At 59.5% G+C, this 15,165-nt stretch overlaps 1 protein-coding gene across 1 annotated transcript in view; it reads left to right on the forward strand.

Moving 5' to 3' along the window:
- Window positions 1-15,165, forward strand: part of GRM4 (glutamate metabotropic receptor 4) — a 102,581-nt gene that overhangs the window by 24,863 nt on the left and 62,553 nt on the right. The window lies entirely within an intron of this gene.

Consider the following 15,165-nt stretch of genomic DNA (forward strand, 5'->3'; position numbering starts at 1 on the left):
GAATCAGACGTTTGTAGGTTTCTGCAGTAGATGGAGGGTCTGGGGAGAGATCCCCCCACCAAATCACACCTGTTATCCTTGGGCCCTTCCAGGATGAGGCCGGATTTCTGGACGGAGCATCACAAAGGCAGCACCGCAGAGCTGAGGGTGTCAGAGGTGAACCGGTCCCTCCTTGTCTCCCCGGCGAGGTGTCAGAGCGCGGTGGCTGGGGGAGCCTGGCAGCGAGGGTTCAGAGGCGGGTCTTTGGGCAAGTGATTCAACTCCTCTGGGCCTCAGTTCCCTCACCTGTACAGCAGGCTGAATGCTAGTACCCCGGTGACAGGTGTCTGGTGAGGAACATGAGAGCTGAGAGCAGAGCCTGGCACACAGGAGGCACTCACTCAATGTTAGGTATTATTGCGCTTGTTATTTCACGGTTATTAGGTGAGGAAACAGGGGCACAGGATGGAAGAGGGGCTGGTTTGAGAATACATGGTGACTTAGTGACAGGTAGAACTCAGGCTTTTTCATCGGGCAGCTTCCAGAGCTGCAGAGGGTGCTGGCAATAGGGCTGAGAGCGGGGTGGCCTCCCCTCTGCCCTGGGCTGAGTCCCTGGCCCCTCCCCACCCTGCTGTGCCACTGGGGCAGCTGCAGAACCCCCAGAACCCCCAGAGCATGGGCACCTTGAAGGAACGGGCTTGGCCCAGAGGACAAGCAGGCAGCTGGCCCTGGACAACTTGGGTGCCTGGGTCCCAGCTCTGGACTCTTCCTCTGGTCTTGGCTGGACTCAGAGTTCAGGGGAGGGCTCACTGAGAGTTTGTCACAGGAGGGAAACACTTGGAGCTGGAGGGCTTTCGGGGGAAGTTTTTTTTTTGGGGGGGTAGTTTTATACGTCTCTCCGTCTCCATGCACCCCGGTAGGCCAGGCCACCCTCACCTCTTAACTGGACGAGGGCAGGAACCGTCCCTCTGCGCTTGGTGGTTCCCTCTTAGCCTTGGATCTGCTTTGGGGCAGCTGTGTCTCGTGCTGTGTTCCCGCATCCTCTGTGTGTTTGCCTTTCCTTGAACCAACCTTGGGCTCCTGGCCACAGGGCCTTTGCACCTGCCTCATCTTCCATCTGGGCTGTTTTTCCTTCTTCATCTGGGTATTGCCTACCTGTTCTTCAGGTGTCAGCTCACGCCTCCTCAGGAGGGGTGCCCTAAGTGGATTCAGGGCCTTATTCCAGGTTCTCACGGGACCCAGACCTCTTGCCAGCCCATCTCAGACGCTGGATGTGTTGCTATGTGTATCCAGTTAGAGACCATCTCTCCCGCAGGACTCTGTTCCATGAGGACAGGGGCTGGTCTGCGTTTGCTCACTGTGGTCTCCCCGGTGTCTACTGTGGCACGGGGCAGAGTGAGTGCTCAGTAAGTATACTCTGAATGAATGCACGAAGGGATGAGAGGCCTGTATCACCTCCGTCCTTGCCGGGGCCCAGGAGAGGTGGAGTGGAGCTGGAGATGGGACTTCCACAGCAAATGTCCCCCTAGAGGGGCCCCTGGGGTGGCATGGCCTCCTTCCGGAGGGTGCTGGTGAGAGATGGGTCAGCGCCAGGTGCCCCCAGAGCCTGAGGACAGCGGGGCGGTGGGGAGCGGGGGGCAGCTGAAATGGGGGAGGTCCTTGGAGGTAGGTGGTGCCCTGCAGGCTGGGTTCTCAGCAGCTGGCTCTGCCCCAGGGCCGGTGGGAGGCAGCGCTGGGTCTGGGCTGCGGACAGACAGCAGGGAGCAGGGAGAGGTGATGCTCTGTGAGTGGCTGCCGCTAGCCTGCCTGTGGTCTTGGCTGAATGGCCTCACTTGGCCGCCCCTTCCCCGCTCTGCCTGTCACTCAGGCCCCCTTACTCCAGTGGGACCTCCTCCCTGCCAGCCTGGCAGTGGCCGGGCTATGACATAAATTACCTGGAGTGATGGCGCTGTGTGACTTTTATCGGCTCATGTGTTCAATAATGTTCACATGTCCCATTATATCATATTATATTAATACAGAGCCCTATATTCCACGCAGCGCAGCACATTAACCTGACTTGGTAGAACACTGGGCAGATGCCATGGTTGATCTCACCCCCTCGGCCACGCCCCCATCACTGCCCACCAGATGGGTCCTTCCAGATGCTCCAGAGGCACCCTGTTCACAAGGTTGTCCCGGCCCTGCCCCCGACTCCCGCAGCTTGGGGGGTGGCTCAGCGGGTGCTGTGGACCTGGCTTCTGGATGTCACCCCCACATTATGGAGGCCCCGGCCTCTGCCCTTACCTTGCAAGCCCAGGGGGTCATTAAACCTCCATGGAACAGATGTGGAAGCTGAGACTCAGAGATGGGAGGTGCTGGCATCTAGAGATGTGATGAGGAAAGGCCCAGAGTGAGGACTCTTGGCTCCCTGTCCTGGCTGCTTCTCAGGGGGGTGGATGGTGTGGGCAGAGGGCAGGAGGTTGGCAACAAAAGCGGAGTGCATGCCAGGGGCGGGAGAACCCACATGCTAGAGTCAGACTCGAGTTCAGACCGCGCTTTGCTGCTTGCTGTGTGATTTTCTTCCATTTCTGGCTGCTCTGGGTCTTCATTACAGCATGCGATTTCCTTGCTGCAGCACGTGGGCTTTCTCTCGTTGCAGAGCACGGGCTTAGTCGCCCCATGGCACGTGGGATCTTAGTTCCCTGACCAGGGATTGGACTCCGTGTCCTCTGCATCAGAAGGCAGATTCTTAGCCACTGGACCCCAGGGAAGTCCTCTTGCTGTGTGATTTTGTTTCCGTATTTTCTTGGGCCCCAGTGGTCTCATCTGGAAAATGGAGGTAATAATAGCCTGTGCTTTGTGGGGTTGTGGTATGCACATTAAATGAGAGAGTCCCCGTGGGGTGCTTGGAACGGGTGGAATGGGTGCTCCTGAGACGGCAGCCCCCAGGCCCATTCGGATTCCAGTCACACCTATGCAGCCTCTGCCTGCCGCCGCCCCTCCTGGCTTGCAGGACGCCCGGTCCTGGCCCAACTGTCCAGGTGTTGGGTACCTGCTGAGCCTCACCCTCAGTTTGGTTCCCCGGGGTTCCCTTGGGCTGGTCCTGAGCCCCTCGCCCTTGGACATGTGGGCATGGCCTGGTGCCCAGTGCTGCCCAGCTCCCTGGCTCACAGGCAGCCTCATGGCACAGAGAGAGCCCTGCTTGGCCGTCAGGTGGGCCGGGGTGGGATGTGACCCTGGGCACAGGCCTCAGCTCTGAGCCACGGCCTCTCATGCCAATCAGGGTGAACGTTTCCTCTCTCTGGGGGCGGGGAGAGCCAACAGGAATGTCTGTCAGTAGCTGCTGTGCCGTCTGACTCAGATGCGTAACAACAGCTCCCGGCAGCTTGGATATTTGTGTCTCTTTCCAGGCTTTCATATCTGTTCACTCATGTGAGCCCCACAATGAGGTTGACAGAGGCCAAGTTCTCGCCATTGTGCCCGCTTGACAGATGAGGAGACTGAGGCTCACAGGGGCGGTGACTGGCCTGTGGTCATGCAGTGAGGTAATGGGTAGAGGGTGAGGCGGCTTGCTTCTTGCCTCTGGAAACCTGGGCCTTGGACTCTTTGAGGCGAAGACGGTGTAGGTGCTGTGACCCCACAGGGCTCCCCGCTCAGTCCCCACCCCTCCTCCCCGGCCTCTGGGCTCCTCCGTCCCTCTGCCTCCCCCCACGTATGGCTCTTGACAAGGTTACGGAGTCAGCATGTAAGACCTGCAGAAGTGAGTGTAATTTATTGATCTACATTTCGCTTATGAAATAGGACAAGTGCTGATTTGAGGATCTTGTTTGCTCTCGCCCTTGTGCTGCCCGCTCCCCCGCCCGCCCCCTGGGCGCTCTCATCTGCGGTAATTCCTCCGAGCCTGCATCAGAACCCGCTTTTTTGTCAGCCCTGCGAGGCTCTCCATTCCACGCCCTCTATTCTTCTCCAGCCCCCATGCCTTATGGTGGGGGGGCCCTTTCCTGGGCTCCTAAGAAAACATATAATGTTTAAAAGGGTGAGACAAGGGACTGGATAAAGTGGTTTCTGGGGAAATATTTGTTCAAAGGCCTGTTGCCTGCATCTGTCTGGTTCTCTCCTGGAAAACATAATTCAGAGCAGGCCTGGAAATTAATCCAAGTGTCTGCTTGCTTTCCTGATAAGAGGCTGGGTGGGTCCTGGGGAGGGGAGACAGGCGGGTGGGGGATGGCCCCCCGCGTGATTGCCTTCTCAGATATCAGTGTGAAATTAGGGGGACAGGGCACAGCAGGCCCCGGGAGAGGCCGGAGCTGAGCCCTGGGGTGGGAAGAGGGAGCCCTCAGCATCTGTGAGCAGGGTGCTGCCGTGGAGTGGCCCCTTTCTGCAGAGCAGTGCCCTGCAGTTGCCCAGATGAGGCACCAGACCACGTGAGAGTCAGAACTTGGCTGTATCTCTGTGACCTTGACAAGGCTCCGAGGCTCTGAGCCTCGGTTTCCTCACTCATCTGGGGTGCTCAGGGGTCTGCTGGGCTTGTCCTCAGCTTGGGGTGGAGGGAGTGAAGTGTTCCCTGCGTTCACTGGGCCCGATGCTGTGCCAGGAGTCCGAGGACACAGTAGGGAATAAAGAGAGGCCCCTGGGTTCATGGAGCTGACTTTTTAGGGGGAGGTGGATAATAACTGAAATAAGGGACTTCCCTGGTGGCCCAGTGGCTAAGACTCCGTGCTCCCAATGCAGGGGACCTAGGTTCAATCCCTGGTCAGGGAACTAGCTCCCACATGCCACAATGAAGATCAAAGATTCCCCATGCTGCGACTAAGACCCGCGTGGCCAAATACATAAATAAAACACTTAAAAATAAATGAAGTAAGCAAGTAAGTATAGAGCGTGTTAGAGAGTGATCATCGTCTTGGGGGAATCCAAGCCAGGCTTCCCTAGTGGCTCAGATGGTAAAGAATCCGCCCGCAATGCAGGAGACCTGGGTTCACATCCCTGGCTTGGGAAGATCCCCTGGAGAAGGAAATGACAACCCACTCCAGTTTTCTTGCCTGGAGAAGTCCTTGGACAGCGGAGCCTGGCAGGGTAGCTGTAGTCCATGGGGTCACAAAGAGTCGAAAGTGACTTTCACTTTCTCAAGCAGGGGAGGTGGAGATAGGGCGCAGGAGAGGGGAAAGCCAGATTGGTGTTAAATAGGGGGTGTGTGAGAAGGTGAGGTCTGAGTAGTCTTGAAGGGAAGGATGTGAGCGAGTGGGCCACATGCCTATCTGGGGGGATTGCGGTCAGGCGGTGGGAACGGCCAGTGCAAAGGCTCTGAGGCAGAGTGTGCCTGGCGTGTTCAAGGGAACAGCAAGGAGGCCGGTGTGGCTGCGGCTGTGTGAGCTGAGGCCGAGGTGGGAGGCCAGGATGGGGGCTGGAGATGAAGTCAGAGGTAATGTGTTGAAAATGCTTTGTTCAAATGCCAAGTGTTGTTGATCATTTTGACTGCTGGCCCTAGGCTGAGCTGTAAAGGGCATTTTATTAGCACCCGGCAGGGGCTCCCCCAAGAAGGCTGCTGTGTGAATTTCGCAGGAAGAAGGGAGGGCTGTGATGTCTTCTGTCTTCCAGCACCTTAAACATTTCAGTCCTTCCGGCTGCAAGATGATACGAGCTCTTTCCAAGCTATTTCCCTATTATGGCGCCTGCAGGAAAAAGAGACCCGTCGTGACTGTGGTGCCGTGCTGCAGGGGTGGGAGGTGGCTGAGGGGTCTGGTGAGGGGCCCTGACCTGGCCAGTGGGGTCCTGGTGACAGTGGAGGGACCTGCACATGCTGACTGTGTCTGGGGTCTCAGGGAGGGGAGAGTCAGAGGCCATGAACCCACTCTTTGGCAGCCACGGGTGGGGTTGGTGATCCTAATTAAAAGCTTGGATCCAAAAGGCTTGATGAGGGAATTTCTAATTAAATAAATTTCATCTCATCTGGGAAACAGAGGTTTGCATATGATAAGCATGAAATTAATAATTACGTTTAGAAATTAGCTGTTGCGTGAAGCCAAGCCATTTACACAACCTTCAGGGGCTGGCCCTGACCCCTGCCCGATCCTTTGTAATGGAGACGGATGGACCGCTTCAGCCCGTGGCGTGCTGGTCAGGAGTGGAGGCGGTGGCTGAGCAGAGGGGAAGCGGGGCTGGCTCTCCCCTCTGTGGCCGCTGGCCACGCGGGGAGCCCTCCGAGTCCCTGGAGGCTGCCAGTGTCTCTTTCAGATCCTGTGTGTGAGCACATGTGTGTGTAGGCTCACTTGTGCCGCGGGGAGGCTGAGGTTTCACCTGAGAGTAAAATGGGCTCTGGAGCTCGTCCCTCTGGCTTTAAATCACGGCTGTGTGTCCTGGGCAAGTTCCTGGACCTTTCCGTACCCAAGTTTAGGGGAACTGAGGAGAAGAGCTCAGTTGTCATAAGGTTAAAGGTGTTAGTCCTATAAAACCACTGGGCACGGTTCTTGGCACACAGTAAACACTCAATCAATGCTCATCCTCAGGAAGGTGATTATTACTTGTGTGCATGTGTGTGTGTGAATTTAATTCAGCTCAGCCCAAGCCAGCCTCTGATGGGTGTGAACCTGACATATCCAGGCTTTTGAGGTGGAGAGAAATAGAGGTCCCCCTTGCTCTCGGGGAGTGAGAGCTTGCGCCCCTGTGTCCATCAGCATCAGGAGGAGACGCTGCAAGAGCAAACAGCTCCCGCTCTCTGCGGCTTTAAACACGTAAACTGAATATACTTGCCATGTTGTGTGTCCACGTGGCTTGGCTGGGTGCTCTGCCCACCTCCTCAGGGACCAGGCTGGCTGGAAACGCTACCAGTCACGGTGGCAGAGGGCACACATACCCTGTAGGGTCTCACACTGGTGATGAGACGCCCTGACCCTGAATTGATGGCACTTCCTGCTCGTAGCTCAGGGGCCAGAACATGTCAGGTGGGGCATGAGGGCCGCGTCGTTGGGTTTGCCAGGCGCCGGGGAGTGAGGGAGTGGACGTGTCTCTAAGGATCGGCACTCGCGTTAGCCACGTGTGGGCTCACTGAGTATCGTCTCTCCCACTGGAATGTCAGCTCCGTGAAGGCAGGGGTTGGGCCCTGTGGGTTTGCCCCAGTGTCAGACATTTTGCAAACCACTTAGTAGGTGCTCAGGGAAGCACTGAGTCAGTTCCATTGCTCAGTCGTGTCCGACTCTTTGCGACCCCATGGACTGCAGCACACCAGGTCTCCCTGTCCATCACCAACTCCCTGATTTTACTCAAACTCATGTCCATTGAGTCAGTGATGCCATCCAACCATCTCATCCTCTGTCGTCCCCTTCTCCTCCTGCCTTCAGTCTCTCCCAGCATCAGGGTCTTTTCCACAGCCTTGTCTAACTCAATGAAACTACGAGCCGTGCCGAGTAGGGCCACCCAAGATGGGCAGGTCATGGTGGAGAGTTCTGACAAATCGTGGTCCCCTGGAGAAGGGAATGGCAAACCACCTCAGTATTCTTGCCTTGAGAGCCCCACGAACGGTATGAAAAAGCGCTGAGTAAGTGAATTCACAGTGGAGTCAACAGAGTCCCTGGGGCTGGGCTGGGGTCCTCTGTGGGAGGGGAGGCTGGTGGTCACAGAGGAGCCCAGGCGAGGGGCCACGTGGTGCTGTGGGCAGATCTTACTGTCTTTTTGGTTTTTGGCCGTGCCGTGTGGCCTAGTTCTCTGACCAGGGATTGAACCCTCGTCCCCTGCATTGGAAGCCTGGAATCTTGACCACTGGACTGGCAGGGAAGTCCCAGATTTTACTGTCTTTTAGCATAGCACTTGCTGCCTTGGAGACTGATATCTACTTCTGAGTCCAGGAGGGGAAAGGCTGCCAGCATGAGGGGCCTGTGTGACCCCGGCAGTGGTCTGTGTCCAGGCCTGGGGCGGGGGCAGAGAAGGGGCAGAAGGCCGAGTCCAGGAGCACCGGGGTGGTGGGCAGGTTGATGGATCACCTTGGGGCACAGGGCAGCGGGCCCCCAGTGACCCGATGCTCGGGGGTCCGGAGCCAGTGGCCGGGCTGTGTCCGCAGGGGAGTGAGATCTGGTTAATGAGGGCGCCCTGAGTGAGTGCCCAGGCTGGCCTGGCCTGGATTCCCTCAGGGTCTGTGGAGCAGTGGCTGGTGGCCCCCAGCTGGCCCAGCCTGGGGGTGGGGGTGGCGGAAGGTGGTCTTTTACGGGGAAGGCCTGGGACAAGGCCCAGTGCAGGGGGCAGACCGTCCTTCCATCGGGGCCCACCCCAGCCCAGATGCCAGCCCAGCCTCCCCCCAGAGGTTCCCCCACTTCCCAGGCTCTGGAAGCCTGCTTTCTCTGCTCCTGAACCCTGGGGCCCCTCTCGGAGATGCCGGTCAGGACTGAAGGCAGGTGCTCGTCGGTGTGCCCCGTGCACCCCTCTGCCGTACCCCAATTCCTCCCCAACCGCCCTCCTCAGGCTCCTTGAACGCCCCCTGCCTCCCCTCTCTGTGTGCCCCGTTTCTCCTCCCCAATCTGTCTGCACCTTTTGCCCACCCTGCCAGCCTCCACGTTCTCCTCGAGGTTCACAGTCCCACTTTCCCCCCAGTGAATCCCTGTGGCCTCCAACCGAGCCGGGAGCTTCATCCTGGAGGCATCTCACTCTGGGGAGCTCCCTTCTGGCTACTCCGGCGGCTGGTGCTCTGAAGGTGGGTTATGTAAATCCATGTCATCTGCGCCTGGCCAAGAGGAGATGGTGGCTGATCCGCAAGGGTGAGGGGGGTGCCCGCTGTGTGCCCAGCTCTCAGTGAGATGCCCTCTGCCCCCCCAGGCTCCGGGAAGTGGGGGAGGCAGACAGGGGCATCTCTGCTCCTCCTGGTGCCGGCTCTGCAGCAAAGGCCTCGGGGAGGGCGTGTGGCTCAGCTGGCGAGGGAGGTCGGAGTGGAAGCCGGGCCCTGAGCCTTTGGAAGCTGGCCTTCCCTCTCGCCGGCTCTCTGAACCACACTTTCCTGCCTGAGCAGCTTTCATGTACCCAGAAGCCTGGCTGCCTTTTTATCTGTGAAGGAAACAGCTGATGCTGAGAGCCGGGCAGTGGAGGCACCATGCAGCCAAGATCAGAAGGGCAGGGAGCAGGCGGCCACCCTGGGCTCTGACCGGCCTCATGCAGGGTCTCCCACATCCCAAGTGAGAGGCGCTGTGGCCAGGCAGGTGGGGGTCTCGAGGTCGACCTGGGTCCTGGCCTGGACTGTGCTGGCTGCCAGAGGGGACTGCAGCCCCCAGCGGTGGCTGCCCAGCCTGGCTGTGGGTGGAATGGAAAGAGGAGAGTCAGCTGGGAGGGTGGGCAGGGCCCCAGGCCAGGAGCTGGGTATGGGGACTTCCTCGGTGGTCCAGTAGCTAAGACCTCAGAGGAGTCTTAGCGGTTGATGAGAGAGGCCTGGGTTCAGTCCTTGAGGAACTCGCTGCCGCACGCCGCATGGAGATCCCATGCACAGCATGGAGATCCCACACGCTGTGACGAACGCCCAGCGCAGACAATCAAAAAAAAAAGCAGCTGGGTCTGCATCTTGTTTCTGACTCCTGATGGCTCTGCTGCTCATTGGGCACTGTTTCCTCTCTGAGCCTCAGTTTCCTCACCTGAAAAATGGGCACAATGGTCCGAGTCTTGCTTCCCTGTCTAATAATATCTAGCATTTGCCAAGGGCCCCACGCGCCAGGCACAGTTTTCAGCCCTGTGTGTGTTCTCTCTAGCGCCATCCTCTCTGTTGTTATTTGGGCCACTTTTTAGGGGTGGGGAGGCTGCTTGCTTGTCTAAGGTGGCACAGCTGGGTGGCAAAGCCCTGGGCAGGTTGACTCCAGAGAGAGAGGTCTGAGGCCAGGGTTAGGGAGGCGGTGGGGGGAGGGGTGCTGATGCACATGCACTTGGGAAGAGGGCTGGGGCTCCTGGCAGGTGGCCCTTGGTTCCCTGGTGACGGCCCCAGACGTCCCACTGCGCGACTCGGGCTTTCCCAGGCCAGGGTGGGGCACTGACTGCTCTGAACAAAACGCTGGCCTTGACAGGGCCCTGGCCTTCAGAGGCCATGGGGTCTGGGTCCCTGGTGGGCTCTGAGATGCTGGGCAGCCTGTTCACCTCCTCATCCTCCTCGGGATGGGAGGGGGCTATGGCGGAGACCTGCCACTCTCAGGGGGTCCTCAGGCTGTGCTGGTGTGGGAGCCAGTGGCCACGTCTGAGCTGTTGGCACCTGGGCACCACTCACATCCTGGCTGGAGTTGCCATGCCTGGGTGGGTGTGTGGGGCTGCTGGCTGGGCCTGGGGTGAGTTCCAAAGAGACTCAGGTTCCAGCACACAGACACGCGTGCCTGTACCTGGCCCCTCACACATGCACACAAATGCACGCATGTCCCCTCTGCCTGAAAAGCCCCCTTCACTTACGTGGTCCCTCCTTCACCACCTTGGGGTCCTGACTCAGTGTCGCCCTCCAGAGGCGCCCCCCGGGCCTTCTCCCTCACACCCCCTGTGCGCCCTGCTTTCCTCCTCCTCCTGGCCCCCTGGCCCCGTCTGCCTGCTCTGCCTTGTCTGACCCCGTCCACACGGGGGGCCCCACGGGGCAGTGTTCATCACCCGCCCCTGCTCTCTGAGCTGGGCCCCGCAGGCTGTTGGTGTTCAGCGACTCAGCAGGAGGGCTAAACCAATGAGTGTGCGGCGTGCTCAGGGCATATGCTCCAGCAACAGGCTCACACGCACACACGTCACACACACACACGCACGTGCTTGACATCCGTCTTTATTGTTGCCCAAGCCCGGAAGCAGCTCCTGTCTCCCCACGTGGCAGGGCCTCCTCCTCACTCCCAGAAGCCAGAGAGGGGTGGCGAGGGGGCGCTTATTCAAGTGCTGCCCCTGCACCCCTTCAGCCCTTCTGTACTTCCATACAGGTGAGACTCGGCTGGGTGCCAGCTGTAGACACACTGTGTGCCACTCCTGGTTGTCCCACCTGCCTCCTCCCCTTGCAGGGTGACCCCCAGATGCAGTGAGTATTGGGTGTGAGGGTGCGCTGAGCCCAGTTCCCTGGGCATCTCCCCAGTGACCTTGCCCAGCACAATGGGGGGAGCCTCAGAATACTTGCTGAATTGTCGGTCAGGCATCCTAACACCCGGGAGGTTGTGCCTGGTGCCCCAGAGTAGCCCGAGTGCCCACAGGGCTCGGTGCTGTGGGAGGTCTGAGCGGGCTGTCTGGCGGATGAGGGCTCCTGGGGGGCTGCCTGGAGGAGGTGACACAAGCTGGGCCTTGACGCGCTAGGAAGATTTGGATGTGGGGAGATGAGGTCATGGGGTTTGTGGGCAGAGGAAGACAGGCAGAGAGGAGGGAGAAACAGGTGGACAAATGGCCCCAGGGTAGGACGGCCGTAGTTGTCAGCTGCTGCTGAAATGTGGCTTCTTGCTGACTCTTGCCCCAGGAGGGTGAGACAGGAGGGTGTGGTGTCCCCAGTGCCTAGGACAGTGCTCAACACACAGTAGGTGCGCAGGGTGTTAGGTGAGAGGAGGAGGGGGCCAGGGAGAGGGAAGCCTGGTGGTGGAGTGGGCGTGGCCATTGTGAAGGAGAGGAATGTGCTCAGTGGGGCTGCAGGGCAGGGCGCCCCAGGTCGTGCTGGAGGTAACAGAACCCGACTCCGGGTGCACGAGGCTTGAGAAGCTGTGATCCCTGCATCAGGAAGATCCCCTGGAGAAGGGCGTGGAAATCCACTCCAGCATGCCTGCCTGGGGAATCCCATGGATAGAGGAGCCTGGTGGGCTACAGTCCACAGGGTCGCAAAGAGTTGGATGCAACCGAAGCGACTTTTTGCATGCACTGGCTACAGGGCGATGAGAGCTGAGGAGACGCCAGAAGCCCACTGGGCCAAGCTATCACAGGCCCCTGCCCATGGGGTGCTTCTTGCCTTTGCCACCCGACTCCAGGCTGGGGTGGGGGCAAGAGGGAGAGGGCTTGGAGGGCCAGCCAGCCCCAGGAGGTCTCCCCACTAAGCACAGCCGTAACTCTGTGACTGAGAGAGAGAGAGAGAGAGAGAGAGAGAGAGAGATAGGGGTGGGGGGAGGCCCCGGGGACAGTCCGGGGGTGAGAAACAGTCCGAGAGGGTGCTGTCCCGAAGAAGGTGTTCAGTGCTGCCCTCATCAGCACTGACCCTCGAGTGCTGACTGCCCGCCAGGCACTGCCTGAGTTTCTCCTGTGAATTCCCATGTGTCCCTCACACCCTCAGGAGAAAGGGATTGGAATTATTTCCATTTTGCAGCTGAGGAACCTGAGGCCCAGAGAGGTGACGTTACCTGCACCCAGGTTTCCCACACCTGGGATTTGAACCTGAGCACTTTAGCTCCCAAATTGCTGCTTGAACCCGTCCTCCTGGGAACTTCAGGAGGGTCTGCAGGGGCCTGCAGGGGCGGCAGGAGGAGCTGGCAGAGGGGATCACCTGTAAGAGGATGCTTATCCCCTGGACCTTGGTTTGGATGCTGTCTCTACCCCATCTTCTCAGTGCTGGATCCCTATTCCAGGCTCTCAGGAGGCTCACAGGCAGATCAGGGGCCCTGAGCCCTCCTGCAGGCTGGCACACACAGCCTGTGGGGACCCCACCCTTGGTCCTCCGCCCTTTATGGGAGGCGGTGTGTGTGCAGGGACAGGGCTGGGGCTGCCTGGGGGAGGCTCCGAGTCCTGGCACCTGGATAGCCGCCTGCCCACCCGCCCGCTGTGCTGGCCCAGGCCGAGTGCCCAGCCCAGGGGAGAGGGGAGGGGTTTGGAAGCAGGGCTGAGCCTCCTGCGAGCCTCTCTGGCCCTCCTCTGGGCAGGCGCGGTGACTCCAGCCCAGCCCGGCCCCGTGTTGGGAGAAAACATCAAAAGCAGGAGACAAGCTGCTTCTAATTAGGAGGCAAGTGCGTTTCTGGGTGTGCGATCAGGGCTGGCAGAGGTGAGCTGGCGAACAAACAAAGCTCCGTCCTCTCTCGGGGACCTGCTGTGCTGGCCCTGCGTCTCTGCTGTCAGCGCCAGATTCAGGGCGCATCTCTCCAGAGCGATGACCCTGGGGGTGACGTTTATTTTGTTCTGTTTTATTGTCCCAAAATTTTAAATGTGGCCATTTCAGACGCACACAAAATTACAGCGAACAGGGCAGTGCACCTCTGTCACACCCGTGTCTCTGGGCAGCTCCCGGCGCCTGCTCCCGGCGCCAGCTCCCAGCCAGCGCCATTTTTCCTTCCACGCGTTCCTGCCTCGGTTCTTTCGAAGGAAATCCCAGGCTTCATCACATCACGTCATCCCTAAGTGTTTTAGTACATGCCCCTGAAACAGTGGGTCCCAACTGGGGACAGTTCTGCCCCCAGGGGACATTTGGCAAAGTTGCGAGACATTTCTGGTTGTTACTGGGGGAGGGCGAGCTACTGGCATCAGTGGGTAGGGGACAGGGGTGCTGCTCGACACCCTACGGTGCATGGGGCAGCCCCCCAACAAAGCATCGCGGCCCACTTCCCTCCACGAGCATTAATAGTGCTGAGGCCGGGAAACCGCGCTAAGAGCTAGGGACTCTTAAAAACCAACCGAGCAACCACAGCCGTAACGCCATTGTCAGACCTTAAAAATGACGATGCTTTCTGAATTAATCATCAAGTGTCCAGCCAGAGTCCGCCTTGTAGGGGCTGCTGCGTTCATGCTAAGTGTTCTCTAGGGCCGCGAGGACTGGGCCAGTTTTCAGACTCTGCTGACTCAGGCAGGCAGTGGGACCCGTGTGCTCTGGACCGTTCCAGTGGGGTTTGCTTTCTAAACACGTGCTGAATTTGCATGGTTCCACACGGAAAATCGGGGTAGGAGATGGCAACCCATTTCAGTACTCTTGCCTGGAAAATCCTGTGGACAGAGGAGCCTGGTGGGCTGCGGTGCACGGGGGTCACAAAGAGTTGGATACAACTGAGCGGCCGACCAACAACACGGGAAAAAGGCGGAGCGTGTAGGGTGGCGTGTCTCCTCCAACCCTGCCCCCGGCCCCTGTGCTCTCCAGGGAGGCAGCGCTGCCCTGTGGAGTTTCAGGGCAGTCTGAGGATGTTCTGCCGTGGAAGCTGGACCCCCACTGTCCCTGGGGATGGGCCCCCCTAGGCAGAGGCCAGGTGGGCAAACCCATGTGCAGGGGGCTCCCCGAGTCCTCCCGTTCTGGAATATTTTCCCATCCCCAGTTGCCATGCGGACTACAGTTCTGGCGGTGAGGTTTTTCCAGTCAGGATTGAGTCTTAATGATTCTCTCGGGGATCAGTCTTGGACGTGACATCCGCCCAGATCAGTATGCCCACGCTTTCACCCTGTCACTGTGGCCAGTTGAGAGCAGGGCAGAAGGGACACAGGAAGGGTACACGCTGGTGTGGACCAAGCCGGGGGTGGACAGCGGGGGCCACTGGCAGGCCCTGGGAGCTGGGGGCAGGCGAGGACCCTGTGAGGAGGGCACAGGGCAGTGAGCAGAGGTGGAGGGGGGCTCGAGAGAGTGCACGCAGCCCCTTCCAGTCCCTGTGGATGCTGGATGTCCGCCTCGGAGGAAGGGCGGCTTCGGGCCTCCGGGTCCCGTCTTTGCCTGTGGGGCCAGGTGGGACGCCTGGGGACAGGAAGGCGCCCTGTGACTGGGGGGAGCTGGGCGAGGACCATGAGGTCCGGAGTCTTCGGGAGTGGCTGTGGCCCCGGGCAGGCCCTGCCCCCAGGGGCTCTGGGTCCCAGGCTGTGGAGAGAGGCCCCACTCCCTCTGGCCTTCTGGGCTCTGTGCCCTCTGAGCTGGGCAGGAGGAAGGGGCCAGGGCCCAGAGGGAGCTGTGAGGATGTGGAAGGCTCCTGGGGGGCAGGGGCTGGACCGAAGGAGCCCTCGGGTCCCTCATCCCCGCTGCATCCCGGGCCAATGCTCACCCAGCCGGGACTGCTCCCCAGCCGGGATCTCCAGCTCTTTGTCAGCTGAGGCCCCCAGAGGCGCCCGCGGGATGTGTGTGTGTGTGTGTGTGTGTGTGTGTGTGCTGTCCACGATGGCTCTGGGGTGTGTATGTGTGGGTGATGGAGGGCCCACCAGCCCCAGGACTTGGTTGAGGCAAATTGGGAGACTTTCTGGAGGAGGAGGGCTTGATGCTTATCAGCCACTCCCTTCTCACCCTGGTGCCATCCTCACTCCTGCTGGGAGTTGGGGAGTATCTGGGGAGATGCAGGATCAGAGAGCTGAGCGGGAGGTTGG

Source organism: Budorcas taxicolor, chromosome 11 (genome assembly GCF_023091745.1).
Source record: "Budorcas taxicolor isolate Tak-1 chromosome 11, Takin1.1, whole genome shotgun sequence".
Classification (NCBI taxonomy): domain Eukaryota; kingdom Metazoa; phylum Chordata; class Mammalia; order Artiodactyla; family Bovidae; genus Budorcas; species Budorcas taxicolor.